The 26,684-nt window shown below is 56.4% G+C and overlaps 1 long non-coding RNA gene across 1 annotated transcript; it reads left to right on the forward strand.

Moving 5' to 3' along the window:
* Positions 1–602: 602 nt before the first annotated feature.
* Positions 603–26,664, forward strand: LOC306816606. Its single transcript, XR_013777728.1, has 3 exons — positions 603–700; positions 15,014–15,062; positions 25,973–26,664. It is a non-coding gene; the product is annotated as an uncharacterized lncRNA (long non-coding RNA).
* The last annotated feature ends 20 nt before the right edge of the window (positions 26,665–26,684 follow it).

A 26,684-nucleotide genomic window follows, 5' to 3' on the forward strand; every position in this document is an offset into this window, starting at 1 on the left:
CTGACCCCAAAACTGGACACTGACCCCAGAGACCCCAGAGCTGGGCACTGACCCCAAAAGTGACACTGACCCCAGAGACCCTAGAGCTGGGCACTGACCCCAAAACTGGGCACTGACCCCACAAACCCCAGAGCTGGGCACTGACCCAAAAACTGGCACTGACCCCACAGACCCCAGAGCTGGGCACTGACCCCAAAACTGGACACCGACCCCAGAGACCCCAGAGAGGGTCACTAATCCCAGAGCTGGTCCCACTTACCCCAGAGACCCCAGACCTGGCACCGACACCAAAGCTGGCACTGACCCCAGAGACCCCAAAACTGGGCACTGACCCCAAAACTGGGCACTGACCCCGGACAGAGGAACTGACCCCAGAACTGGACACACCCCCCCGTCACTCGCAGTCGCCGGCAGTCCCTGTGCCCCCCTGTGCCCCCCTGCACCCCCTGTACCCCCTGTGCCCCGTCCCCCCTGGCGGTGCCCCGCTTTGTCCCCGCTGTCCCCGCGGTTCCCCGGGTTTGTCCCGCTGTCCGGGCAGGACGCAGCCCGGCGGGGGGGGGTGGTGGCCGCTGTCCCCGCTGTCCCTTCCTGGCAGGAAAGGGGCCGAGCTGCGCTGCCGGGCCGGGAGTTTCCTGCGGGATCCGGCCCCGCGGGCGCCAGCAGCGGAGCGGCCGCCGGCGGAGCAGCGGCACCGAGCCAGGTACCGGTACCGGGGGGTCCCAGCGCCCCACGAGCGGCGGCTTGGGGCCTCCCCAACGGGGGCCTGCGGGGTCGGGACCCACCGTGGCAGCACCGCGCCGTGCCCCGGGATCACCGGGCGGGTGGAACCGGGATCTCTGCGGGGTTGGGGGCGCACCCAGGAGGGAGCAGCGCTGCCCCCCGACCCCCGCAACTCATCCTGCGAAACACCGAGAAACCGGAGAGGGGAATGGGGGAAGCCGAACAAAAACAGGGGGATCAGCGATGGGATTTTTTTTTGGGGGGGGGGGGACGGGGCGGGGGGGGGTTTTACCGGGACCCCCACGGTGCCGCTGAAGTTTTTCCGTGCTCCGCCCCTTCCGCGCGCACCGGGGCTGGCCGTTGCCATGCCAACTCCTCAAAACGACGCAGCCCCGCTGCCGGCGGCGGGGGCCGAGCTGGCGGGGGATCCGCCGTGCGCGCCGCTCCCCGCCCGGCCCCGCCGCCGCCTCCCCCGCGCCGCTCCCGCTCCCGCTCCCGCTCCCGCTCCGCCGCCGGCGGCCGCCGCGGCGATGGTGGCTCGGGCCCGCGCCGCCCGCAGCCCCGCAGGTAACGGGGGAAAACACCGGGTAAAGCACCGGGGGGAAGGCGGAGCGAGCGCGGGGGATGCGCGGGGATGCGCGGGGGATGCGGGGGGATGCGCGGGCTGCGGGTGCGCGCCTGGGGATGGATGGATGGATGGATGGTATGGATGGATGGATGGATGGATGGATGGATGGATGGATGGATGGATGGATGGATGGAAGGGCGTGGGGGTGGCTGCGGGCTGGAGGCCAAGGCTCGGCGTTCCAGCTCGGCATTCCCAAGCTCGGCATTCCAAACTCGGCATTCCAAACTCGCATTCCGAGTCTCAGCATCCCAAGCTCAGCATTCCAAGGCTCAGCATTCCAAGCTGGCACCGCGGAGCTGCGATGTGCCCGGGGCGCGAGTGGGTTGGTTTTTTTTTTTGGGGGGGGGGGTGAGGGGAGAAAAGCGAGGTAACGCAGCGTGCTCGGGGTTTGTGCCGTGGGCTCGCGCTGGAGCCGGGATTTTGGGAGGGAATTTCCTGGGAATGGGAGGCAGCGACAGGCAGGGGTGCGGCAGGAGCCTTTGGGGTTATTTTTTGGGTTTTTTCTGGCCGAGCCTGGTGATGATTTTGTTGCTCCCCCGGTCGTGGTTCGGGCAGAACTGAGCGGGGCTGTGCTGGAAATCCCGATTTTCCCGGGGTGGGAGCTCAAGTTGTGCAGGGAGTTGTGTCCAGCCAGGACGGGGCAGGAGCTGCTCCCCGGCTCGGGGGGTTCTGGACAGCCCCGAGCAGGGCATTTGTGGGATTTTGGAGATTTGGGGGGGGTTGTGTTCCTTTCCGGGCCTCAGCTGGTGAATTTCCCCCCCTCAGTATCTTCAGCAGCTGCTGGAAAAGTGAATTTACCCCCCTGTGCTCTTCCCAACGCGGCTTTGGGGAAGGAGATTCCAGAGCCGAGCAGGTGCATGTCCCCTCTGGATTTCCTCGGGATAAACTTCCCGAAAAACTTCTGTCCATCGGTCCCAGGAGTGACCCGTGGGTGATGGAGGCAGCGAGCTCCCAAAATTCCTCTTCAGAGCTGCTCTTACATAACTCGGAGGGCTCCTTGTGCTTTCGGCACCCGCACGGGAGCCCTGGGCGAGGCCAAAGGGGCAAAAAAGGCACCGAGGAGGGTCCTTGATTCCCGGAAAATTATCCTGGAATGGTTCGTGTGGGAGGGAGTTTAAAGCTCGCTTTGATCCACGGGCAGGGACACTTTTCACTCTCCCAGGTTGCTCCAGCCTGGCCTTGGGCACTTCCAGGTGTGGGGCTGGAAAATTTTGGTGGTTTTTTTTTTTGTTGTTGTTATTGTTGTCCCTGAACAGCCTGTAAGCCCTAAACATCCCAAATTCCTGAATATTCCTTAATTTTCCGGGAATTCTGGCGTGAATCATTCCCGGCCGAGCCGCCTGTGTTTGGTGCTGTGCTGTTCACTCGTGCTTGGAGGGGAGGAGGAGGGGACATGAAACCACCCCAAAACCCCCCAAAACCCCCCCCAAAACCCCACCCAAAATCCCGAGCACTCCTCGAGCCGAGCAGCGCTACGCTAGGGAAGGTTCTGCCGAGATTTCCAGCCCCTAAAAAATTCGCAGCGCTGCCTCCCACGCCGCGGCACACGTGCGGTTGGCGAGCACGTGTGGAGTGCGAGTGCGGGGGGTGGGCACGGCCGGGGGGGCTGCCCGGGCTCCTTTTCCCACCTCCGGCATTCCAGGGAATCAGCCCGGGCTCCTTTTCCATCCCCGCATTCCAGGGAATCAGCCCGGGCTGCTTTTCCCATCTCCGGCATCCAGGGAATCAGCCCGGGCTGCTTTTCCCATCTCCGGCATTCCAGGGAATCAGCCCGGGCTGCTTTTCCCATCTCCGGCATTTCCGGGAATCAGCCCGGGCTGCCTTTTCCCATCTCCGGCATTCCAAGGAATCACCCGGGCTCCTTTTCCCACCTCCGGCATTCCAGGGAATCAGCCCGGGCTCCTTTTCCCATCTTTCGGTGTTTCAGGGAATCAGCCCGGGCTGCTTTCCCCATCTCTCGATGTTTCAGGGATGCAGCCCAAGCTCTTTTTCCGTCTCTAGCATCCCAAGGAATCAGCCCGAGCTTCTTTTCCCATCTCTCCGTGTTCCAGGGAATCAGCCCGGGCTCTTTTTCCCGTCTCCTGCATCCCAAGGAATCAGCCCGGGTTCCTTTTCCCATCTTTTGATGTTTCAGGGAATCAGCCCGAGCTGCTTTTCCCATCTTTCTGTGTTTCAGGGATGCAGCCCAAGCTTCTTTTCCCGTCTCCTGCATTCCAAGGAATCAGCCCGGGTTGATTTTCCCATCTCTCGGTGTACCAGGGAATCAGCCCGGGCTCCTTTTCCCATCTCCTGCATTCCAAGCAATCAGCTCGGGATCCTTTTCCCATCTTTCGGTGTTTCAGGGAATTAGTCCGAGCTCCTTTTCCCATCTATCCATGTTCCAGGGAATCAGTCCGGGTTGATTTTCCCATCTCTCGGTGTTCCAGGGAATCAGCCCGGGCTCCTTTTCCCATCTCCTACATTCCAAGGAATTAACCCCCGGCTCCTTTCCCCATCCCTTGGTGTTCCAGGGATGCAGCCCTGCCTCTTTTTCCTGTCTCTTCTATTCCAGGGAGCATCCTGGTCTCCCTTTTCCCATCTCTTGGTGTTCCAGGGATGCAGCCCAGGCTCTCCCCATGTTCCAGGGAATCAGCATGGGCTCCTTTTCCCATCTCCTGCATTCCAAGGAAGCAGCCTGGGCTGCATTTCCTCTCTCCTGTGTTCCAGGGAGCAGCCTGGGCTCCCTTTTCCCTCTCCCCGTGTTCCATAATTGCAGCCTGGTCTCGTTCCCTGTTCCAGAGAGCAGCCTGGGCTCCTCTTTTCCCTATCCCAGTGTTCCAGGGAAGCATCCTGGGCTCTTTCCCTGTTCCAGAAATGCATCCTGGGCTCCTTTTCCCACCTCCCAGTGTTTCAGGCTCCCCTTCCCTTCTCTCCTGTATCCCAAGGGAACAGCTTGGACTCCCCTTCCTCCTCTCCCCGTGTTCCTGGGAGCATCCTGGGCTCGTTCCATGTTCCTGGGAGCAGCCTGGGTTCCTCTTTTCCCTATCCCAGTGTTCCTGGGAGCAGCCTGGGCTCGTTCCCTGTTCCTGGGAGCAGCCTGGATTCCTCTTTTCCCTATCCCAGTGTTCCTGGGAGCAGCCTGGGCTCGTTCCATGTTCCAGGGAGCAGCCTGGGTTCCTCTTTTCCCTATCCCAGTGCTCCTGGGAGCAGCCTGGGCTCGTTCCATGTTCCAGGGAGCAGCCTGGGTTCCTCTTTTCCCTATCCCAGTGTTCCTGGGAGCAGCCTGGGCTCGTTCCATGTTCCAGGGAGCAGCCTGGGTTCCTCTTTTCCCTATCCCAGTGTTCCTGGGAGCATCCTGGGCTCGTTCCATGTTCCTGGGAGCAGCCTGGATTCCTCTTTTCCCTATCCCAGTGTTCCTGGGAGCATCCTGGGCTCGTTCCATGTTCCTGGGAGCAGCCTGGGTTCCCCCTTCCCTCTCTCAGTGTTCCAAGGAAGCAGCTTGGACTCCCCCTCTCCTCTCACAGTTTCCAGGGAAGCAGCCTGGGCTCTCCCTTTCCTCTCTCCATGTTCCAGGAGCAGCTTGGGTTCCCTTTCCCACCTCCCAGTGTTCCAGGGAACAGCCTGGGCTCTCCCAATGTTCCAGGGAACAGCCCGGGCTCCTTTTCCCACCTTTCCACCATCCAGGGAACAGTCTGGGCACCCTTTTTCCATCTCTCATTATTCCAGGCTCCTCTTCCTTTCTCTCCTGCATTCCAGTGAAGCAGCTTGAGCTCCCTTTCCCTCTCCCGATATTCGAGGGGAATTCTGCTCTCCTTTTTCCCTCTCCCGATATTCCAGAGGGGAATTCTGCTCTCCTTTTCCCCTCTCTCGATATTCCAGAGGGGAATTCTGCTCTCCCCTTCCCCTCTCCCGCTGTGATGGGGTTTGGGGTGGAATTTAGCTCCGGGAAGAACCGGGACAGGGATCCCTGCACAGCAGTGGGGATGCTCCTGGAATTTCCAGTGCTCCTGAACCCCCCGAATTCCCTGAATGTCCTGGATCCCCCGAATTCCCTCAATCCCCTGAATCTCTCGGAGCCAGGGAATAGGGAGGGGGTTCCCTCCTCTTCCTGCTCCATTCCCGGGTGGGATGAGCTGCTCCAGCTTTTCCCGTGGCTCCAGGACCACGAGGAGCTGTTGGGTGCACTGGGGACCCTGAATTCCCTGAATTTTCCGAATCCCTCAATCCCCCGAATCTCCGAATTCCCTAAATGCCCTGAATCCCGTGAATCCCCCGAATTCCTCAAATCCCCCAAGTTCCCCAAATTACCTGAATCCTTTGAAACCCCAGAATCTCCCAATTCCCCCGAGTTCCCCAAATCTCCAAATTCCCCAAATCCCCTGAATCCCGTAAATTCCCTGAATTACTCAAATCCCCCGAGTTCCCCAAATCCCCTGAATCCTCAAATCCCCTAAATTCCCTGAATCCTGTGAATCCTCTGAATTCCTCAAATCCCCTAAATTCCCCAAATTCCCTGGATCCCTTGAATCCCTGAATCCCCCGAGTTCCCCAAATCCCCTGAATCCCCCGAGTTCCCTAAATTCCCTGAATCCCGTGAATCCCCTGAATTCTTCAAATCCCTCAAGTTCCCCAAATTCCCTGGATCCCTTGAATCCCTGAATTCCTCAAGTCCCCTGAATTCTCTGAATCCCCCGAGTTCCCCAAATCCCCTGAATTCCTCGAATCCCCTGAATCCCCCAAATCTCCCGAATCCCCTAAATTACCCGAATCCCTTGAATCCCGGAATTCCTCAAGTCCCCTGAATTCTCTGAGTCCCTCAAATCCCTCAAACCCCCAAATCCCCTGAATCCCCCAAGTTCCCCAAATCCCCTAAATTCCCTGAATCCCTTGAAATCCCTGAATCCCCCGAATTCCCCAAATGCCCTGAATCCTCCGAATCCCCCGAATTCCCTGAATCCCCCGAGTTCCCCAAATTCCATGAATCCCTTGAATCCCCGAATTCCTCAAGTCCCCTGAAACCTCTGAATCCCTCAACCCCCCAAATCCCCTCAATCCCCCAAGTTCCCTGAATCCCCCAAATCCCCTGAATCCCCCGTGTTCCCCGAATCCCCCAAATCCCCTAAATTACCTGAATCCCTTGAATCCCCGAATTCCTCAAGTCCCCTGAATCCTATGATCCCTCAACCCCCCAAATCCCCTCAATCCCCCAAGTTCCCTGAATCCCCCAAATCCCCTAAATTACCTGAATCCCTTGAATCCCCGAATTCCTCAAGTCCCCCGAACCCCCCAAACCCCCCAAACCCCCCCGAATCCCCCGAACCCCCCGAACCCCCCAAACCCCCCGAACCCCCCGAACCCCCCGAACCCCCCGAACCCCCCGAATCCCCGAGCCCCGCGCTGTCGCAGGGGAGGCCGCGCAGCTAAAAGGAGCACAAAGAGTGAATTGGCACCATCCCACTCCCGGAGGCAGCGGAGCTGTCACCGCTGTCACTGTGACAACGGGCACGGCTCGGGAGCAGCGGGGGAGCCCCTCGGGGGGAGCCCCTCGGCCCGGGCGGGGTGCCAGCCCTGGGGACAGCGGGACAGGGGGACAGAGGGTGGCAGGGGGTGACAGTGGTGGCAGTGGGTGACAGAGGGTGGCAGGGGGTGACACAGGATGGCAGAGGGTGACACAGGATGGCAGGGGTGGCAGTGGTGTGGCAGTGGTAACAGTGGTGACAGAGGATGGCAGGGGGTGACACAGGATGGCAGAGGGTGGCAGGGCTGGCAGTGGGTGGCAGGGGGTGACACAGGGTGGCAGGGGGTGACACAGGATGGCAGAGGGTGGCAGGGGTGGCAGTGGTGGCAGTGGATGGCGGCAGTGGCAGTGGTGGTGGCAGTGGTGACAGAGGGTGGCAGGGGGGTGACACAGGATGGCAGGGGGTGACAGAGGATGGCAGAGGGTGACACAGGATGGCAGGAGTGGCAGGGGTGGCAGTGGATGGCGGCAGTGGCATTGGTGGTGGCAGTGGTGACAGAGGGTGGCAGGGGGTGACACAGGATGGCAGAGGGTGGCAGGGGTGGCAGTGGTGGCAGTGGATGGCGGCAGTGGCAGTGGTGGTGGCAGTGGTGACAGAGGGTGGCAGGGGGTGACACAGGATGGCAGAGGGTGACACAGGATGGCAGGAGTGGCAGGGGTGGCAGGGGTGGCAGTGGATGGCGGCAGTGGCATTGGTGGTGGCAGTGGTGACAGAGGGTGGCAGGGGTGACACAGGACAGCAGGGGGTGCCAGGCCTGCGGGCAGCAAGTGGCAGCAGCAGTGGCAGCAGATGGCAGAGGATGGCAGTGGGTGACAGAGGGTGGCAGCAGATGGCAGAGGATGGCAGCAGGTGGCAGTGGGTGGCAGAAAGTGGCAGGTGGTGGTGGCAGTGGTGACAGCAGGTGGCAGTGGTGACAGAGGGTGACAAAGGATGGCAGCAGTGGCAGTGGTGGCAGAGGATGGCAGGGGGTGATAGAGGATGGCAGAGGATGGCAGAGGGTGGCAGTGGTGGCAGTGGACGGCAGCAGTGGCAGTGGTGACAGAGGATGGCAGTGGGTGACAGTGGCAGAGAGAGGGTGGCAGAAGGTGGCAGAAGGTGGCAGAGGATGGCATTGGTGGCAGTGGGTGACAGGATGGCAGTGGTGGCAGGCCTGGGGGCAGCAGCGGTGGTGGCAGAATGTGGCAGTGGATGACAGCAGGTGGCAGAGGGTGACAGTGAGTGCCAGGCCTGATGGCAGGGGTGGCAGCAGGTGACAGAGGGTGGCAGCGGGTGTCACTGGTGTCACGGGTGACACAGGTGACACTGATGGCAGTGGTGCCATTGGTGTCACGGGTGGCACTGGTGGCAGTGGTATCACTGGTGTCATGGGTGTCACGGGTGGCAGTGGTGCCATTGGTATCACTGGTGGCAGTGGTGTCACCGTTGTCACGGGTGTCCCGGGTGTCCCCGGTGTCCCGGGTGTCCCCGGTGTCACGGTTGTCCCCGTTGTCACTGTTGTCCCCGGTGTCACTGTTGTCCCCGGTGTCCCGGGTGTCCCCGGTGTCACGAGTGTCCCCGGTGTCACGGGTGTCGCCGGTGTCCCCGGTGTCACGGTTGTCCCCGTTGTCACTGTTGTCCCCGGTGTCCCGGGTGTCCCCGGTGTCACGGTTGTCCCCGTTGTCACTGTTGTCCCCGGTGTCCCGGGTGTCGCCGGTGTCCCGGGTGGCGGGCCCGGCTCCCGCCTGTCGTGCCGTGTGTAACCGGAGCCGCAGCGGCGGCAGCGCGGCCGATTCTCCTCTCATCAAATATTGAGCGGCCCGCGCCGGCTCGGTGACACCGGGGGTGGCCCTGGCGCGTCACTCGGGGACACACGGGGACGTGCGGGGCCTGAGGGTGGCACAGGGGGGGCACAGGGGGGCACAGGGGGGCACAGGGGGGCACAGGGGACACAGGGTGACGGGGGGGGCACAGAGTGACACGGGGGGCACAGGGGGGCACAGGGTGACACAGAGTGACACAGAGTGACACAGGGTGACACAGGGTGACACAGGGTGACTCAAGGTGACACAGAGTGACACAGGGTGACACAGAGTGACACAGGGTGACACAGGGGGCACGGAGGGGGCACAGGGGGGCACAGGGGGGCACAGGGGACACAGGGGACACAGGGGGGCACAGGGTGACACAGGGTGGCACAGAGGGGACACAGGGTGGCACAGGGGGGCACAGAGGGGACACAGGGTGGCACAGGGTGGCACAGGGTGGCACAGGGTGGCACAGGGGGGCACAGAGGGGGCACAGGGGGGCACAGGGGACACAGGGGGGCACAGGGTGACACAGGAGGCACAGGGGGGCACAGGGGGGCACAGGGGGCACAGAGTGACACGGGGGGGCACAGGGTGACACAGGGGTCAGGGCAGCTCAGCTTTGGGAAGGGGATGTGCTGGGGGAGGCTCTTTCCTGACACCCCAGAATTCCAGAACCCCAGAATCCCAAATTCCAGAATTCCAGAACCTCAAATTCCAAAATTCCAGAACCCCAGAATCCCAAATTCCAGAATTCCAGAACCCCAGAATCCCAAATTCCAGAATTCCAGAACTCAGAATCCCAAATCCCAGAATTCCAGAACCTCAAATTCCAGAATTCCAGAATGCCAGAATCCCAAATTCCAGAATTCCAGAACCTCACATTCCAGAATTCCAGAACCGCAGAATCCCAAATTCCAGAATTCCAGAACTCAGAATCCAGGATCCCAAAATCCCCAACTCCAGGATTCCAGACCCCCAGAATCCAGAATCCCACACCTTCAGAATCCCAGAATCCCAGAATGCCAGAACTCAGAATCCCCAAAATCCCAAACTCCAGAATCCCAGAACCTGAAAATCCCAGAATCTCAGAATCCCCAAATCCCAGAACCCCACAGTCCAGCATTCCAAAATCTCAGAATTCAGAACTTGAGAATCTCAGAATCCCCAAATCCCAGATTCCAGAATCCTAAAATCCAGAACCCCAGAATCTCAGAATCCCCCAAATCCCAGAACCCCACAATCCAGCATTCCAAAATCCCATAATTCAGAACCTGACAATCTCAGAATCCCCAGACTCCAGATTCCAGAATCCTAAAATCCTGAATCCCAGAATCTCAGAATCCCCAAATCCCAGAACCCCACAATCCAGGATTCCAAAATCCCAGAATTCAGAACCTGAGAATCTCAGAATCCCCAAATCCCAGATTCTAGAATCCTAAAATCCAGAACCACAGAATCCCCAAATCCCAGAACCCCACAATCCAGCATTCCAAAATCCCGTAATTCAGAACCTGACAATCTCAGAATCCCCAAATCCCAGATTCCAGAATCCTAAAATCCAGAACCACAGAATCCCAGCCCCCCAGAATCCCAATATCCAGATTTCTAGAATCCCAAAATCCCAGAATTAATGAGGCTGGAAAATCCCTCCAAGGTCCCCGAGCCCAACCCATTCTTATCCCCACCCCTGAACGCCACATCCCAAAATTCCAGGGACACCTCCAGGGATGGGAACTCCAAACCTCCCTGGGAATCCCATCCCAAATCCCAACAGAATTCCCCAGAAAAAACCACGAGATCTCCACAACTTCAGCGCCAAAACCCCAAAAATGCAGTTTGGGGTCTGGGCTGGCGCTGCCTCCTTTGGGAAGGGCTGAGCATTCCTGGGGGTTTTTTTGGGAATGATTTCAGGGGTTTCCAGGGTTGTTCTGCTTTTTCTGGAAAGTCTCCGGGGAGAGGGAAGAATGGGCGGAAGCGCCGGCGCTGCGTTGTTCCCTCCCGGAGGAAACGCGGCCCTGGAAGAGTTCCCGGCTGGAAAAGGGAACCAGCGCTGGGAATGAGGCTGATGAGGGTTCTGTGGGGTTTCCCAGCACTTTATAGGATCATTTCTGGGATTTCCTGAGCATTTATAGGATCCTTTATAGGATCCTGTTGGGATGGGAGATCCTGGATCCGCAGCCGTGTCCTTGGAAGAGTTCCTGCCTGGAAAAGGGAATCAGCGCTGGGAATGAGGCTGATGAGGGTTCTGTGGGGTTTCCCAGCACTTTATAGGATCATTTCTGGGATTTCCTGAGCATTTATAGGATCTTTTATAGGATCCTGTTGGGATGGGAGATCCTGGATCCGCAGCCGTGTCCTTGGAAGAGTTCCTGCCTGGAAAAGGGAACCAGCTCTGGGAATGAGGCTGATGAGGGTTCTATGGGGTTTCCCAGAAGTTTATAGGATCTTTTATGGGGTTTCCTGATCCTTTATAGGATCTTTTATAGGATCCTGATGGGACGGGAGATCCGAGACCCGCAGCCGTGTCCTTGGAAGAGTTCCTGCCTGGAAAAGGGAATCAGCTCTGGGAATATGGGATGAGGCTCAAGAGGGCTTTTTGTGGGGTTTTCCAGAACTTTATAGGATCATTTCTGGGGTTTCCTGATCCTTTATAGGATCCTTTATAAGATCTTTTATAGGATCCTGTTGGGATGGGAAATCCCAGACCCACATCCGTGTCCTTGGAATATTTCCCAGCTGGAAAAGAGGCTCCAGCTCTGGGAATCTGGGATGAGGCTGACAGGAGCATTCCATGGGGTTTCCCAATCCTTTATAGGATCCTTTCTAAGATGTTTTGTTTTGTTTTGTTTTGTTTTGTTTTGTTTTGTTTTGTTTTGTTTTGTTTTACCCACGATCTTTAGGGAATGTCAGGGCTGGGATGGGAACAGAAATCCCAAAATCCAGAATCCTTTGGGAATATGAGGGTTGGGATGAGAATAAGAATCCCAAATCCCAGAATCCTCAGGAATGTGAGAGTTGGGATAGGAACAAGAATTTCAGGATTCAGAATCCTATGGGAATGTCAGGTTTGGGATGGGAACAACCATCCCAAAATCCTCAGGAACATGAGTGTTGTGATGGGAACAAGAATCCCAAATCCCCAAATCCTTTGGGAATGTCAGGGATGGGATGGGATGGGATGGGGTGGGATGGGATGGGATGGGATGGGATGGGATGGGAACAAGAACCCCAAATCCCAGAATTCTTGGGCATATGAGGGTTGGGACGGGAATAAGAATCCCAAATCCCAGAATCCTCAGGAATGTGAGAGTTGGGATAGGAACAAGAATTTCAGGATCCAGAATCCTTTGGGAATGTCAGGATTGGAATGGGAACAAGAATCCCAGGATCCTCAGGAATGTGAGTGTTATGATGGGAAGAACAATCCCAAATCCCCGAATCCTTTGGGAATGTCAGGGATGGGATGGGACGGGAACAAGAATCCCAGAACCCAGAATCCTCAGAAATGTCAGGGTTGGGATGGGAACAAGAATTTCAGAATCCTCCAGGAATGTGAGGGATGGGATGGGAACAAGAATCCCAAATCCCAGGATCCTCGGGAACACGAGCAGAGCAGGAAAATCCCTGTGGCTGCTGGGGTGACCTCGGGGCCACCCTGGGGGTGCCTCCCCCTCCGGAACCTCTGGAATTCCGGCTGGAATTCTCTCCTTGGGGCTTCCTGCCAGGCAGGGAAGCGTTTCCTCTCCCTCAGCGCCGGATCCCACGGGATTTTCCGCTCCCTCTCAGGATGTCTCGGCTCTTATCTCGCTCCCCTCTCGTTTATCTCCTCCCGAGGCAGCGATTCCGCCTTTTCCTCCCCCTTCCTGCCAGTTTTTTCTCGCCCTCTGGCCGCTCTTCCCTCCTGTTTCAGGCTTTTCCTAGGATTTGTGTTTTATGGGAAGCGCGGGGAGAGTCTGGGCTGGCTCTGGAGCAGCTGAAAATCCGGGATTTTGGGATGTGCCTGGTGGGAAGGAGGCTCTGGGGGTGTTTTTTCTCACCCCTAAACCAGGATTCGCTCTTGGATGTCCCCTGCAAGCAAAGCATTCCCTGGATATTCCCCGGATATTCCCGGGAAACTCAGGGCCGCTTTCTGTAGGTCCTGCCCAATCCCCATTCCCGAAAATGTCCCCTGACCTCGGCCAGCAGGTGACAGCGACAGCTGCGTCCTCTCCAGCCCCTCGGGAATCGTTTTCCACACGAGCCGCGACTTTTCCAGGTGCAGGAAGGAGGAGACCTTGGGAAAAAATTCCCAGGATTCCGGCCAGACACCCACAGGGCGCTCCAGGAGTTTTGGGGCACCCTGAGCACCCTCTTTTCCCACTTTTCCCCCGTTTTTCTTCCCCCCTCTTTTTTTCCTCCCCCCTTCCCGGCTCCCAGCAGCTGCGGCGCTCCGAGAATTCCCAAGCCATGCATTTTTAATTCCCTAAGAAGCAGCAGCCATTTCAGCGCAGCTTTCAGGAGCAGCGAGGTGCCAGAGGCTCCATGGACGCGCTGCTCCCATCCCCTGGATGCGCTTCCCGAATTTCCGGGCTGAAGGTGGGCGCTGGCCCCGAGGAGGAAGGGAAAAGGGGTGACCCCGTGTGGGGACATTTAGGGCTGGTGGCGATGAGGGGAGGCTGGGAATGGGAATGGGCTGGGAGAGCGTCCTGGGGGATCCCACTGATCAGGGGTGGGGAAAGTGGAGGAGGATTTCCACTGATCTGGGATGGGAAAAGTGCAGGATCCCACTGAGCCGGGGTGGGAAAAGTGCAGGATCCCAGGGGGATCCCACTGATCCGGGGTGGGGAAAGTGCAGGATTCCAGGGGGATCCCACAGATCCAGAGTGGGATTGGTGGAGGATCCTAGGAGGATCCCACTGATCTGGGGTGGGAAAAGTGCAGGATCCCACTGATATGGGGTGGGATTGGTGGAGGATCCCACTGATCCAATGTGGGAAAAGTGAAGGAGGATTCTCATTGATCCAGGGTGGGAAAAGTGCAGGAGGATCCCACTGATATGGGGTGGGAAAAGTGCAGGATCCCACTGATCCTGGGTGGGATTGGTGCTTGAGGATCCCAGCAGGATCCCACAGATCCAGGGTGGGGAAATTGCTGGAGGATTCCCATTGATCCTGGGTGGGATTGGTGCTGGAGGATCCCACTGATTTGGGTTGGGAAAAATGGAGGACCCCACTGATCCAGAGTGGGAAAAGTGCTGGAGGATCCCACTGATCTGGGGTGGGAGAAGTGCAGGATCCCACTGATCCAGAGTGGGATTGGTGCTGGAGGATCCCACAGATCCAGGGTGTGAAAACTGCTGGAGAATTCCCACTGATCTGAGGTGGGATTGATAGAAGATCCCACTGATCCAGGGTGGGAAAAGTGCAGGATCCCACTGATCCAGGGCGGGATTGGTGCTGGAGGATCCCACAGATCTGGGGTGGGAGAAGCATCCGAGGTTCCCCTCCGAGCCAGGTTCCCTGGATCCATCATCCCTCTCCCTGATCCCGGGATGTTCCCTGCGGCTCTCGTTGGGATAAGGATGGGTTTGTGTGGCGGGAATTCTCGGGATAAGGATGGATTTGTGTGGAGGGAATTCTCGGGATAAGGACGGGTTTGTGTGGAGGGAATTCTCGGGATAAGGATCGGCTCCTGTGTCAGGAATTCTCGGGATAAGAATGGGTTTGTGTGGCAGAAATTCTTGGGATAAGGATGGGTTTGTGTGGCAGGAATTTTCGGGATAAGGATGGATTTGTGTGGAGGGAATTCTCAGGATAAGGATGGGAATGTGTGGAGGGAATTTTCAGAATAAGGACGGGTTTGTGTGGAGGGAATTCTCGGGATAAGGATGAGCTCCTGTGGCAGGAATTCTCGGGATAAGAATGGGTTTGTGTGGCAGAAATTCTTGGGATAAGGATGGGGATGTGTGGAAGGAATTCTGGGGATAAGGATCGGCTCCTGTGTCAGGAATTTTCTGGATAAGGATGGGTTTGTGTGGCAGAAATTCTTGGGATAAGGATGGGGATGTGTGGCAGGAATTCTCGGGATAAGAATGAGCTCCTGTGGCGGGAGTGTTCAGGATAAGGACAAGTTTGTGTGGTAGGAATTCTCAGGACAAGGATGGATTTTTGTGGAGGGAATTCTCAGGGTAAGGATGGAATTCCTGTGGCAGGAATTCTCAGAGCACGGAATTTTGACTCCCTCGTGAAACCAGCAGTGCCCTTCCCTGTCCCCGCTGTCCCTTTTCCCGGGAATTCCCCATTCCCAGCCTGCTGCCAGCTCCCCATGGAAGCATTCCCAGTATTCCCAGCATTCCCATTCCCAGGAATGATCTGACGTGTCCCCGCTCTGTCCCCGTGCAGGTGGATGAGGAGGGAGCGCTGTGAGCCCTGCCCGTGACATCGCTTCCAGGTAAGCCGGGATCACCGGGAATGATCCGGGAATGGCCCGGGAATGGCCCGGGAATGGCCCTGCAGCCCCCGGGATGCGGGATCCGACCGGGAAACTCCCGGGGGAGACGCGGGAATGGCAATGGGAAAAACTGGGAAAAACCTGCAGGCTCAGAGCTGTCCCTGCCGGCAGGAATGGGAATGGGAAAAACCTGGGAAAAGCTGGGAAAGGCTGGCACGGCTCGGGTGTGGAGAGTTGAGGGATGGAATGGAAATGGGAAAAGGTTGGGAAAGGCTCAGAGTGGTCCCTGCAGGCAGGAACAGGAGTGGGATAAATTGGGAAAACTGGGAAAGGCTGGCAGGGCTCAGAGTGATCCCTGCCCAGCTGTGGAGAAGTTGAGGGGAGGAATGGGAAAAGTTGGGAAAACTGGGAAAGATTGGAAAGGCTCAGAGTTGTCTCTGCAGGCAGGAACAGGAATAGGAAAAGTGGGGGAAACTGGGAAAGGCTGGGAAAAACTGGGAAAGGCTCAGAGCGGTCCCTGCAAGCAGGAACAAGAAGGGAAAAGGCTGGAAAAACTGGAAAAGGCTGAGAAAAACTGGGAAAGGCTGAGAAAAACTGGGAAAGGCTGAGAAAAACTGGGAAAGGCTGGCAGGGTTCAGAGCAGTCCCAGAATGAATGGGAATGGGAAAAGTTGGGAGAGGCTGGGAAAGACTGGCAGGCTGAGAACGGTCATGGAAGGAATGGGAATGATGAAAGGCTGGGAAAACTGGGAAAACTGGGAAAGGCTGGAAAGGCTCAGACGGGTCCCTGCAGGCAGGAACAGGAATGGGAAAAGCTGGGATGAGCCATCAGCAGGAAAATCCCATGGGAATGTGGCTGGGCAGGTCCCCCCACCCCTTTCCAGCCCCTCTGGCTGTCCCCGGGATGGGACAGGGAGGGGACCAAGGACAAATGTCTGGATCCGCCTGATCCAAACCCTCCCTCCAGGGTTTTTTTTCCTTAGGGATTTTCCCAATCTCTGCCCCAAACTCCTCCTGGGGTCCTCAGAGCTCCTCTGCTCCTGGCGAAAATCCCAATCCCAATCCTGATCCTGATCCTAATCCTGATCATAATCCCAGTGTCAATGCTCATCCTGATCCTGATTCCAGTCCTGATCCCAATCCCAATCTTGATCGATCCTAATCCCGATTTCAATGCTGATCCCAGTCCTAATTCCAATCCTGATCCTGATTCCAATACAGACTCCAACCTCAATCCCAATCCTGATCCCAATCCCCATCCCCAAACCAATCTAAATCCCAGTCCCAATCCTGATCCCAATCTTGGTCACAATCCCAATCTCGATGCTCATCCTGATCCTCATTCCAGTCCTTGTCTCAATCCCAATCTTGATCAATCCTGATCCTGATTCCAGTCTTGATCCCAATCAGGAATTCATTCCTGATCCTGATTTCAATGCTAATCCTGATCCCTATTCCAATCCTGATCCTGATCCCAATCTCAATCCCAATCCTGATCCCAGTCCCCATCCCAAAACCAATCCAAATCCCAGTCCCAATCCTAATCCAGATCCTGATCCTAGTCTTGATTCCCATCCCAATCCCAATCCCAATCCCAATCCCAATTCCAATCCCAATCCCACCCCAGGACCATCTGCTGTCCTCACCTGGAGCATTCCCAATGTTGGGAATCATCAGTATTTGGGATTCCCATTTGTCCCCCTGTCCTGGGCTGATCCCACCCTGGGCTGGAATTTTGGGAATTCCCACAGGGACACCCTGGAGCTCCCAGCCCCTTCCTGGGAATCCTCCCTGGGATCCCATCCTGGGAACCTGGGATGGACCAAAGGAACGGGATCAGGAATTCCGGGATTGGGAATTCTGGGGGAGAACTGGGAGCAGCTCCAGGCTCCGGCCTCATCCCAGAACCTCTGCAGTGAGCTCCATTCCAAACCATTCCAAGCCATTCCCAAACCCATTCCAGACCATTCCAAACCATTCCAAACCATTCCCAAACCCATTCCAAACCATTCCAGACCATTCTGAACCATTCCAGGCTGTTCCAAACTACTCTGAACCATTCCAGGCCATTCCCAACCATTCCGAATAATTCCCAACCATTCCCAACCGTTCCAAGCTATTCCCAGCTATTCCAAACCGTTCCCAGCCATTCCAAACCATCCCAAACCATTCCAGGCCATTCCAAACCATTCCAAACCATTCCCAACAGCTCCAAACTGTTCCAAACCATTCCAAATAATTCCACACCATCCTAAACCATTCCTGGCCATTCCAGACCATTCTGAACCATTCCAGGCCATTCCCAACCAGTCCAAACCATTCCCAACCACTCCAGACTATTCCAGACCACCCCAAACAATTCCTGGCCATTCCAAACCATTCCAAGCTATTCCCAAACCATTCCAAACCATTCCAGGCTATTCCCAACCATTTCAAACTATTCCCAACTGTTCCAAATAATTCCCAGTTATTCTAAACAGTTCCTGGCCATTCCAGACCATTCCAAACCAGTCCAGGCCATTCCCAACCAGTCCAAGCCATTCCAAACCACTCCAGATTTTCCAGACCACCCCAAACCATTCCTGGCCATTCCAAACCATTCCAAACCATTCCAAACCATTCCCAACAGTTTTAAACCATCCCAAACCATTCCAGGCCATTCCAAACCATTCCAAACCATTCCAAACCATTCCAAGCTATTCCCAACTGTTCCAAACCATTCCAAACCAATCCAAACCATTCCAGACCATTCCAAACCCTTCCAGGCCATTCCCAACCAGTCCAAACCATTCCAAACCACTCCAGACTATTCCAGACCACCCCAAACCATTCCTGGCCATTCCCAACCATTCCAAACCATTCCAAACCATTCCCAACAGTTTTAAACCATCCCAAACCATTCCAGGCCATTCCCAACCATTCCAAACCATTCCCAACCACTCCAAACTGTTCCCAACTGTTTCAAATAATTCCCAGTTATTCTAAACCATTCCTGGCCATTCCAGACCATTCTGAACCATTTTAGGCCATTCCCAACCAGTCCAAACCATTCCAAACCACTCCAGACTATTCCAGACCACCCCAAACAATTCCTGGCCATTCCAAACCATTCCAAACCATTCCAAGCTATTCCCAACTGTTCCAAACCATTCCAAACCAATCCAAACCATTCCAGACCATTCCAAACCATTCCCAACCATTCCAAAGCATTCCAGGCTATTCCCAACCATTCCAAACTGTTGAAACCATTTCCAGTTATTCCAAACCATTCCTGTCCATTCCAGGCTATTCTGAACCATTCCAGGCCATTCCCAACCATTCCAAACCATTGCAAGCTATTCCCAAACCATTTCAAACCATTCTATGCCATTCCCAGCTATTCCAAACCATTCCAGACCACCCCAAACCATTCCCAACCATTCCAAACCATTCCAAACAGTTTTAAACCATCCCAAACCATTCCAGGCCATTCCCAAACGTTCCAAACCATTCCCAACCGTTCCCGACCGTTCCAAACTGTTCCAAACCATTTCCAGTTATCCCAAAACATTCCCAACCATTCCAAACCATTCCCAGCCCTGTTTTCCTGCTCTGAGCTCTGCAGGCGTTTCCTTGCCGTCTGTGTGGGAATGTGGGAATGTGGGAATGTGGGAGCTTTCCCAAGCTGTTCTCCCTCCAGATTGCTCGTCTGGAGTCTCTCCTGCTGCTCCCAGATTCCCGGGATTTCTCTGGGATTCCCATAAATTCTCCCAGATTCCCGGAATTTCTCTGGGATTCTCATAAATTCTCCCAGATTCCCGAAATTTCTCTGTAATTCCCGGGATTTCTCTGGGATTTCCATAAATTCTCCCAGATTTCTGGGATTTCTTCCACATTCCCAGAATTTCTCTGTGATTCTTCCTCAATTTCCCCTCAGCTCCCGGGATTTCTCCCTGATTCCTGTGATTTCTCCCTGACTCCTGGGATTTCTCTGTGATTCCCGAAATTTTTCTGGAATTCCTGAAATTTCTCTGTAATTCCCGGGATTTCTCTAAAATTCCCAAAATTTCTCTGGAATTCCCGGGATTTCTCCCTGATTCCCAGAATTTCTCTGGAATTCCTGGGGTTTCTCTCTGATTTCTGGGATTTCTCCCCCATTCCCGGGGTTTCTGTGATTCCCAGAACTTGTCCCCGATCCCCGGGATTTCTGTGGTTCCCAGAATTTCTCCGCGATTCCCAGAATTTCTCCCCGATTCCCGGGATTTCTCTGATTCCCAGAAATTTCTCCCCGACTCCCGGGATTCCTGCGGTTCCCAGAATTTCTCCCCATTCCCAGAATTTCTCCCGATTCTCGGGATTTCTCTGATTCCCAGAATTTCTCCCCATTCCCGGGATTCCTGCGGTTCCCAGAATTTCTCTCCGATTCCCGGGATTTCTCCCCGATTCCCGGGATTCCTGCGGTTCCCAGAATTTCTCCCGATTCTCGGGATTTCTCCCCATTCCCGGAATTTCTCCCGATTCCCGGGATTTCTGCGGTTCCCAGAACTTCTCCCCTATTCCCGGGATTTCTCCACGATTCCCGGGATTCCTGCGGTTCCCGGGATTCCTGCGATTCCCAGAATTTCTCCCCATTCCCAGAATTTCTCCCGATTCCCGGGATTTCTGCGGTTCCCAGAATTTCTCCCCGATTCCCGGGATTCCTGCGGTTCCCAGAATTTCTCCCGATTCTCGGGATTTCTCCCCATTCCCGGAATTTCTCCCGATTCCCGGGATTTCTGCGGTTCCCAGAACTTCTCCCCTATTCCCGGGATTTCTCCCCGATTCCCGGGATTCCTGCGGTTCCCGGGATTCCTGCGGTTCCCGGAATTTCTCCCCATTCCCGGGATTCCCGCTGGTTTCCGGGCCGCCCGCCCGTGATCCGTGTCCCCGATCCCAGACGAGCAGATGGAGCGCGGCTGATCCAATTAGCGGGGCCGCGCGGGGGGGGCTCGGTTGGCCCCGGGATTTCTCCGGGATGTTTTTCCCGGCTGGAAAACACCCCGGATCCGGCTCTGGGTAGTGCCAACCCCTCGGGCAGCGCCGAATTCCCGGGAATAGGTGAGATCCAACTCCCGGGATGAGCGCTGGTTTCGTGGATTGGGGAATTCCTGGAGATTCCCGGTGTTTTTGGGGTTCTGGGTGTGCTGGAGGTGGCAGCAGGGACAGGGACACAGCCCGGGCCACCCAGGGTGGGAACAGTGGAATTTCCTGGGATGAGAGCGGGAATTGCGGGAGCTTCCAACTGGGATTGGTTTGTCCCCGAGCTGTCCCCTGTCCCTGGTGGCATTTGGGATTGTCCCTGCGTGGGTCTGGCCTTGCTCCTCTCCCGGTCCATGGGAATGTTCGGGAGCTGTTCCTATCCCGGGAAGGAGGGATCTGTGGGATCTGTGGGATCTGTGGGATCTGTGGGACCTGTGGGATCTGTGGGATTTGTGGGATCTGTGGGATCTGTGGGACCTGTGGGATCTGTGGGATCTCTGGGATCTGTGGGATCTGTGGGATCCTGGAATGCTCTGAGTGCACCCCCGGGGGGATTTCCTGCTGTGCTGCACAAGTGCAGCTCGGTCTCCCCTGTCCCCTCTGTCCCTGTCTCTGTCCTCATCCCTGTCCCCATTGTCCCCCTGTCCCCTCTGTCCCCATCCCTGTCCCCTTTGTCCCTGCCCCTTCTGTCTCCATCTCTGTCCCCTCTGTCCCTGTCCCCTCTGTCCCCATCCCTGTCGCCATCCCTGTCCCTGTCCCCTCTATCTCTATCCCCTCTATCACCTCTGTCCCCTCTGTCCCTGTCCCCTCTGTCTCTGTCCCCTCTATCCCTGTCCCCTCTGTCCCTGTCCCCTCTATCCCTGTCCCCTCTGCCTCTATCCCCTCTGTCCCCTCTGTCCCCTCTGTCCCTGTCCCCTCTGTCCCTGTCCCCTCTATCCCTGTCCCCTCTGTCCCTGTCCCCATCCCTGTCCCCTCTGTCCCCCCCCGGTCCCGCACGTGGCCCGGAGCGCGTGGCGCTGCGGTTTCCATGGTGACGGTGCCGGGAATGTTCCCATGGATACTCCGGGATACCTGGAGCGGGATGGGGGAGCCCCGACCCCGAGGGGCCGTTCCCGATCCCGAGGGGCCGGGACCCTTTTCCCGGGATGGGGGAGGCCCCAAACCCCTGTCCTGTCCCCAAACCTGTGTCTTGTCCCCAAATCTGTGTCCTGTCCCCAAATCCCTGTCCCATCCCCAATCTTTCTCCCTGTCCCCCAAACCTGTGACCATTCCCCAAACCCTTTTTCCTGTCCCCAAACCTTCTTCTTGTCCCCCAAATCTGTATCCTGCCCCCAAATCTGTGTCCTGTCCCCAAATCCCTGTTCTGTCCCCAAACCTTCTTCCTGTACTCAAATCCCTGTCCTGTTCCCAAATCCCTGTCCCACCCCCAATCCTTCTTCCTGTCCCCAAACCTGTGACCACTCCCCAATCCCTGTCCTGTCCCTAAATCTGTGTCCTGTCCCAAGTCCTTCCTCCTGTCCCCAAATCCCTGTCCCATCCCCAATCCTTTTTCCTGTCCCAAACCTGTGACCACTCCCAAATCCCTCTCCTGTCCCCAAATCCCTGTCCCATTCCCAATCCTTCTTCCTGTCCCCCAAATCTGTGTCCTGCCCCATCCCCAAATCTGTGTCCTATCCCAAATCCTCTCCTGTCCCCAAATCTGTGTCTTGTCCCCAAATCTGTGTCTTGTCCCCAAATCTGTCCTGTCCCCATTTCTCTCTCCTATCCCCCAAATCCCTGTCCCATTCCCAATCCTTCTTCCTGTCCCCAAACCCGTGACCACTCCCCAATCCCTGTCCTGTCCCCAAATCTGCTCTGCCCCCAAATCTGTGTCCTGTCCCCAGCCCCTGCCCTGTCCCCAGACCTCTCTCCAGGGGCTGCCACAGGCGGGAATTTTGGGATTTTGTGGCACAAAACTCTGGGATCATCTCGGAAGGGCTGGACAGGGATGGAGCAGTTCCACTGGGAAAATCGGGAATGTTCATCCCAGAAAACAGGGAATGTTCATCCTGGAAATCAGGAGCTGGAGCCTGACCTAATTTCAGCTTCCCAGCATCTGCAGGAGCTGCGGGAAAGAGGGAGAGGGAAAAATCCCGAAAGGATGGAGGGACAGGAGCCAGGGAATGGCTTCCCACGGGGAAAGGGGAGATTGGGAATTTGGGAATTCCCAGAGAATCCCTGGGAATGTCCCAGGAAAGGTTGGAAGGGGATGAGATTGAAGGTCCATGGATCCCATCCCAAACCATTCCTGGATTTTGGGATTTGGAACACTCTGAATTCATCCCGAGGGATTTTTTGGAAAATGGGGATGGAAAAGAGAGGAAAAGGGGAGACCCTTCGTGGTGCCCAAAGATTCCAAATGAAACCCCTGGATCCATAAATTTCTTGGATCCAATCTCAGCTTTGGAGAAATGGGAATGTCCAGCTGGAGAAGGGAAAGATCCAGGAAAATCTCGGAGCACATTCCAGAGGCTCCAGGAATTTGGGAAAGGGATGGAGGGACAGGAGCCAGGGAATTGGGAAAGGGGAGATTGGGGTGGGAATTCCTGGCTGGGCTGGAATTCCCAGAGAATCCCTGGAATGTCCCAGGGATGTTTGGAGCACCCTGGGACAATGGGAATTGTCCCTGAGTGGTGGCACCGGGTGGTTTTTAATGTCCCATCCCAAATAATTCCATCATTCCCTGATTCAATCCCAAAAATCTGAAGAATCCCCAAAAAATTCCGCCCACGGGAAGCCTGGAATTCCGAGCCCCTCAACCTTTCCCTGCCGGGGGTCTCAGGAGTGTCCCTGTCCCTGTCCTGGACATTTGGGGACACCGATGTCCCCCCGCTGTCGCCAAGGGGGTGGCACTCGCCCTTTAGTGCCCGGTCCCTTCCCGGGTGTCCCCTGGAAAAGCGGGAGAGGGAAAATCGATGGAATTACCCGGCAGGCGCTGGGGACAGTGCGGGGACACTGCGGCCACCCGCGGGCCATCGATGCTCCCCGCGCTGTCCCCGCGCTGTCCCCGTGTCCTGGGGACTCCAGGGGAGACAATCCCGATCCTTTTCCTGCTCCTTGTCCCTGTCCCTTCCCCCTGTCCTTATCCCTAATTTCTGTCCCTGTCCTTGTCCCTGTCCCTGTCCCTGTCCCCAATTTCTCTCCCTGTTCCTTCCCCCTGTCCCTGTCCCCACTTTCTGTCCCTTCTCCCTGTCCCTTCTCCCTGTCCCCAATTTCTGTCCCTGTCCCTGTCCTTGTCCCTGTCCCTTCCCCCTGTCCCTGTCCCCACTTTCTGTCCCTGTCCCTGTCCCTTCCCCCTGTCCTTGTGCCCAATTTCTGTCCCTGTCCCTGTCCCCACTTTCTGTCCCTGTCCCTGTCCCTTCCCCCTGTCCCTGTCCCCAATTTCTGTCCCTGTCCCTGTCCCTTCCCCCTGTCCCTGTCCCCAATTTCTGTCCCTGTCCTTGTCCCTGTCCCTGTCCTTGTCCCCACTTTCTGTCCCTGTCCCTGTCCTTGTCCCCAATTTCTGTCCCTGTCCCTTCTCCCTGTCCTTGTCCCCAATTTCTGTCCCTGTCCCTTCCCCCTGTCCCTGTCCCCACTTTCCGTCCCTTCCTCTGCTCCTGTCCCTGTTCCTGTCCTATTCCCTTTTGTCCCTTTTGTCCCTTTTGTCCCTTTTGTCCTTGTCCCTCTCCCTTCATCTGCTCCAAACCCTCCTCAAAAAATCCCCCCCAAGATCCCCCAAAATCCCCCAAAATTCCCCCCAAAAATAAAAAAAAATCCCTCAAAAATTCCCAAAATGCCCTCCACCAAAATCCACCCCAAAAACCCCCAAATCCTGTAAAAGGCAAAAAAAAAAAACCTCATTAAAAAATTCCTTAACAAGGCTCCCAAAATGCACTAAAAAATCACCAGAAATTAAAAATCCCCCCCCCCAAAAAAAAATCCCAAAATGCGCCAAAAAATTCCTCAACCCCCCAAAAAAATCCGTTAAAAAAATCCCAAAATGCACGCAAAAAAAATTTCCCAAATCCCCTTAAATCCCCCAAAAATAATAATAAAAAACCCAACAATATCCCAAAAATGCACCAAAAAATTTCCCTAAAACCCCCTCAAAACCTCTCAAAAATCCCTTAAAAAAACCCCCAAATGCATCCCAAAAATCTCCAATCCCCCAAAATAAAAAAAAAATTTCCCCCAAAATCTGAAAACTGAACAAAAAATTTCCTGTAAACCTCCAAAAATCCCTTAGAGAACCCCCCAAAATGCACAAAAAAATCCTCAAATCCCCCCAAAAAATCCCTTTAAACCCCCAATAAAATCCCCAAAAAAATCTTTCCATGCCTCTACATCCTGCTGCCCTTTTCCCAGGGTTCTCCCAGATGGATTCCCAGTGAAAAAAAAAAAAAAGTGGAATTTTTTTTAATTCCATGAGCAGAAAAGTCGATTTAAGGAGGGAAAATGACTCCGCAAAACGGAATTTGGGGAATTATTCCGCTGCCGAATTTTTTCCAACCTTTCCCAGCCGGGGCCTTAAAATTATTGGGAATTAATGAGGGATGGAAAAAAGAAAAAAAACAAAATTAGGAAAAAATCCCGGGGATCGCCATCTGGAGCAATTAATTTGTGGGATAACGAGGCGCTGAGAGGGGGAAAAACGGGAATAAATCAAATTCAGGATTTGGGAAAGGGATGAGGAGAATTGGGGATGGAATCGGGGGCAGAGATCCAGAAAAATCCAGAGAAATCCAGAGGGATCCAAAAGGTTTTCCCGTGTTTTTCCCTTTTTATCCCCATTTTTCTCCTTCCCAAGTGGAATTTTGGGATTTTCCTGCTGTTTGTCCTCGTCCCTTAGGGATGAGGAGTCCCAAATTCCCTCTGTGGGACTGGATGGATCCTGCTGGGGGAATTCCAGCGAATTTTTGGGGGGATTCCGGGTGGAAAGGGGGGATGATCCCAAAAAAATCCTGAGGAGGTTTCATTTAGGAACTGGGTTGGATTCCCAAAATTCCTTTTGTGGGGTTTCTTTAGGGGATGGATCCTGCTGGGAGGATTCCAGGGAATTCCTGAGGAGATTCCATGTGGAAAGTGGGGCTGATTCCAGAAAATTCCTGGGAATGGGGGAATTTGTGAGATCCGGGGGATTGGAATTTCCAATTGAAATTCCTCCTGGATTTCCCCAGAGGAATTTCACTTCCTGGGGGGGATATTCCAGAGGGTCCTTTTGGGAATGTCCGTGTCCATCCCGGGGGTCCTTTCCCAGATTTTGTGTCCCCAAATCCTGTCCTGTCCCCAAATCCTGTCCTGTCCCCAATCCCGTCCCTGTGGGAATGTCCGTGTCCATCCTGGGGGTCTTTCCTAGGGGACGATCCCACCTGGGGATAGGAATTCCAGGAATCCTTTCCCAGATTTCTCCATCCTGGGGGGATATTCCAGAGGGTCCCTGTGGGGGTGTCCCTGCACATTCCAGGGGTCCCTTCCCAGATTTCCTTGAGGAACGGCCCTTCCCGGGGGGGGGTTATTCCAGACAGTCCTTTTGGGAATGTCCATGTCCATCCAAGGGTCCCTTCCCAGATTTCCCGTCCCCAAATCTGTCCTGTCCCCAAACCTCCTTCACCTGTCCAATCTCTAAATCTGTGCCCAAATCTGTCCTGTCACTAATCCTCTCTCCTGTCCCCAATCCCGTCCCTGTGGGAATGCCCATGGACACCCAGGGGTCCCTTCCCAGATTTCCCGGTAGGAACAGCCCCTCCTGGGGGAACATTCCCGAAGATCCCCGTGGAATATCCCCCTCACCCCCCCCCCGCCCCATCCCGAGTCTCCCTCTCCATGTCCCCACGCACCTCCCGGGACTCGCCATGCCTGCGCTCCGCGTCGCTGAGCCCCGCCGTGTCCCCGCAGGGCCCCGGGCGGGCGCTGAGCGCGGCCCCGGCGCGGTGCGGCCCCGGAGCCGGTGCGGGAGCGGCTGCGGGAGCAGCGGGCGCGGGTGCGGGGCGCCCGCCGCGGCGCACGGAGCATGCCTCTGAGCCCCGCGGGCAGCAAGCATGAGAGCCCCGAATCGCCGCCGCCGGAGCCGCCAGCCGAGCGCCAGCCCCGAGCCACGGTCAGCAGCGGGGAGCCGAGCCCCGGCCTGCGGGAGGAGCCGCGCCCGGAGCCCGCACGGGGACCCGCAGGGCCCCGCTCGCCCAAGCTGGCGGCACCGGCGCGCATGGAGGAGCCCGCGCCCGGCGCCATGGTGGTGCGCATCGGCATCCCCGACCTGCAGCAGACGGTGAGAGAGGGACGGGGAGAGAGGAGGGAGGGAGGGAGGGAGGGAGGGAGGGAGCCCCGAGCGGCCGCCGCCGAGCCGGGATGCGCTGCGGGACCGGGACCGCCGCCGAGCCGGGATGCGCAGCGCTAACCGCACCGGGAGCGCCGCTGCCACCCGCCCGCCCCGGGGTGCGCAGCTCAGAGCGGTCCCGAACCGCTCCCGGAACGGCCCCGAACCGCCCCGGGGTGCGCAGCTCAGAGCGGTCCCGACCCGGAACGGCCCCGAACCGCCCCGGGGTGCGCAGCTCAGAGCGGTCCCGAACCGCTCCCGGAACGGCCCCGAACCGCCCCGGGATGCGCAGCT

This window comes from Erithacus rubecula, assembly GCF_903797595.1.
Source record: "Erithacus rubecula genome assembly, contig: scaffold_729_arrow_ctg1, whole genome shotgun sequence".
In the NCBI taxonomy this organism is placed as follows: domain Eukaryota; kingdom Metazoa; phylum Chordata; class Aves; order Passeriformes; family Muscicapidae; genus Erithacus; species Erithacus rubecula.